Genomic DNA, 3,410 nt, shown 5'->3' with positions numbered 1-3,410 from the left:
AATTGTACTACTTCTTACTGGCTATTACTTCATTTTAGAAGCTTCTTCTGTGTTCTACTATGGTGCTTTTAGTGTCTCCGCATACCACAGCACGCGACATAGCTTTGCAGACGATAAATGTAACCGTCTCAGAGAGAAAAGCGGCCAATGTGACGATCTGGCTTTAAGTCGATTCGATAACAAATGACGAAAACGGACGGATATCTCAGGTTTTTACTACATATGAACACCTTTCACATTCTCCCGTGCAACGCGGCTACCTGTCCTCCTTTCATGCAAAATCTTAAGGTCCTAGGTCATGTCCAAGCCACCAAAACTGGCTAAAAAGTGAATAATCGACGCCTAAAACTTGAATTGTACTACTTCTTACTATCTATTACTTCAACTTAGAAGCTTCTTCTGTGTTCTACTATGCTGCTTTTAGTGTCTCCGCATACCGCAGCACGCGACATAGCTTTGCAGACGATAAATGTAACCGTCTCAGAGAGAAAAGCGGCTTATGTGACGATCTGGCTTTAAGTCGATTCGATAACAAATGACGAAAACGGACGGATTTCTCAGGTTTTTAGTACATCTGAACACTATTCACATTCTCCCGTGCAACGCGGCTGCTAGTCCTCCTTTCAAGCAAAATCTTAAGGTACTAGGTCATGTCCAAGTCAATAAAGCCGGCTAAAAAGTGAATAATCGACGCCTAAAACTTGAATTGTACTACTTCGTACTGGTTATTGCTTCAACTTAGAAGCTTCTTCTGTGTTCTACTATGGTGCTTTTAGTGTCTCCGCATACCGCAGCACGCGACACAGCTTTGCAGACGATAAATGTAACCGTCTCAGAGAGAAAAGCGGCCAATGTGGCGATCTGGCTTTAAGTCGATTCGATAACAAATGACGAAAACGGACGGATTTCTCAGGTTTTTAGTACATATGAACACTTTTCACATTCTCCCGTGCAACGCGGCTGCTAATCCTCCTTTCATGCAAAATCTTTAGGTACTAGGTCATGTCCAAGCCAATAAAGCCGGCTAAAAAGTGAATAATCGACAACTAATACTTGAATTGTACTACTTGTTACTTTTTATTGCTTCAACTTAGAAGCTTCTTCTGAGTTCTACTATGGTGCTTTTAGTGTCTCCGCATACCGCAGCACGTGACATAGCTTTGCAGACGATAAACGTAACCATTTCAGAGAGAAAAGCGGCCATAGTGACGATCTGGCTCTAAGTCGATTCGATAACAAATGACGAAAACGGACGGATTTCTCAGGTTTTTACTACATATGAACCCTTTTCACATACTCCCGTGCAACGCAGCTGCTAGTCCTTCTTTCAAGCAAAATCTTAAGGTTCGACCTCATGTCCAAGGCACCAAAGCCGGCTAAAGATCAATAATCGATAGCCAAAACTTGAATTGTACTACTTCTTACTGGCCATTGCTTCAACTTAGAAGCTTCTTCTGTGTTCTACTATGCTGCTTTTAGTGTCTCCGCATACGGCAGCACGCGACATAGCTTTGCAGACGATAAATGTAACCGTCTCAGAGAGAAAAGCGGCCAATGTGACGATCTGGCTTTAAGTCGATTCGATAACAAATGACGAAAACGGACGGATTTCTCAGGTTTTTAGTACATATGAACACTTTTCACATTCTCCCGTGCAACGCGGCTGCTAGTCCTCCTTTCAAGCAAAATCTTAAGGTACTAGGTCATGTCCAAGTCAATAAAGCCGGCTAAAAAGTGAATAATCGACAACTAAAACTTGAATTGTACTACTTCGTACTGGTTATTGCTTCAACTTAGAAGCTTCTTCTGTGTTCTACTATGGTGCTTTTAGTGTCTCCGCATACCGCAGCACGCGACATAGCTTTGCAGACGATAAATGTAACCGTCTCAGAGAGAAAAGCGGCCAATGTGGCGATCTGGTTTTAAGTCGATTCGAGAACAAATGACGAAAACGGACGGATTTCTCAGGTTTTTAGTACATATGAACACTTTTCACATTCTCCCGTGCAACGCGGCTTCTAGTCCTCCTTTCAAGCAAAATCTTAAGGATCGACCTCATGTCCAAGGCACCAAAGCCGGCCAAAGATCAATAATCGATAGCCAAGACTTGAATTGTACTACTTCTTACTGGCCATTGCTTCAACTTAGAAGCTTATTCTGTGTTCCACTATGGTGCTTTTAGTGTCTCCGCATACGGCAGCACGCGACATAGCTTTGCAGACGATAAATGTAACCGTCTCAGAGAGAAAAGCGGCCAATGTGACGATCTGGCTTTAAGTCGGTTCGATAACAAATGACGAAAACGGACGGATTTCTCAGGTTTTTAGTACATATGAACACTTTTCACATTCTCCCGTGCAACGCGGCTGCTAGTCCTCCTTTCAAGCAAAATCTTAAGGTACTAGGTCATGTCCAAGTCAATAAAGCCGGCTAAAAAGTGAATAATCGACAACTAAAACTTGAATTGTACTACTTCGTACTGGTTATTGCTTCAACTTAGAAGCTTCTTCTGTGTTCTACTATGGTGCTTTTAGTGTCTCCGCATACCGCAGCACGCGACATAGCTTTGCAGACGATAAATGTAACCGTCCCAGAGAGAAAAGCGGCCAATGTGGCGATCTGGTTTTAAGTCGATTCGAGAACAAATGACGAAAACGGACGGATTTCTCAGGTTTTTAGTACATATGAACACTTTTCACATTCTCCCGTGCAACGCGGCTTCTAGTCCTCCTTTCAAGCAAAATCTTAAGGATCGACCTCATGTCCAAGGCACCAAAGCCGGCTAAAGATCAATAATCGATAGCCAAGACTTGAATTGTACTACTTCTTACTGGCCATTGCTTCAACTTAGAAGCTTATTCTGTGTTCCACTATGGTGCTTTTAGTGTCTCCGCATACGGCAGCACGCGACATAGCTTTGCAGACGATAAATGTAACCGTCTCAGAGAGAAAAGCGGCCAATGTGACGATCTGGCTTGAAGTCGGTTCGATAACAAATGACGAAAACGGACGGATTTCTCAGGTTTTTAGTACATATGAACACTTCTCACATTCTCCCGTGCAACGCGGCTGTTAGTCCTCCTTTCATGCAAAATCTAAAGGTTCCAACTCTTGTCCAAGGCACCAAAGCCGCTAAAAATCAATAATCGATAACCAAAACTTGAATTGTACTGCTTCTTATGGCTATTGCTTCAACTTAGAAGCTTCTTCTGTGTTCTACTATGGTGCTTTTAGTGTCTCCGCGTACCGCAGCACGCGACATAGCTTTGCAGACGATAAATGTAACCGTCTCAGAGAGAAAAGCGGCCAATGTGACGATCTGGCTTTAAGTCGATTCGATAACAAATGACGAAAACGGACGGATTTCTCAGGTTTTTAGTACATATGAACACTTTTCACATTCTCCGTGC

The sequence above is a fragment of the Schistocerca gregaria genome, unplaced genomic scaffold (assembly GCF_023897955.1).
Source record: "Schistocerca gregaria isolate iqSchGreg1 unplaced genomic scaffold, iqSchGreg1.2 ptg000265l, whole genome shotgun sequence".
NCBI lineage: Eukaryota > Metazoa > Arthropoda > Insecta > Orthoptera > Acrididae > Schistocerca > Schistocerca gregaria.
This window is presented reverse-complemented; position numbering follows the sequence as displayed.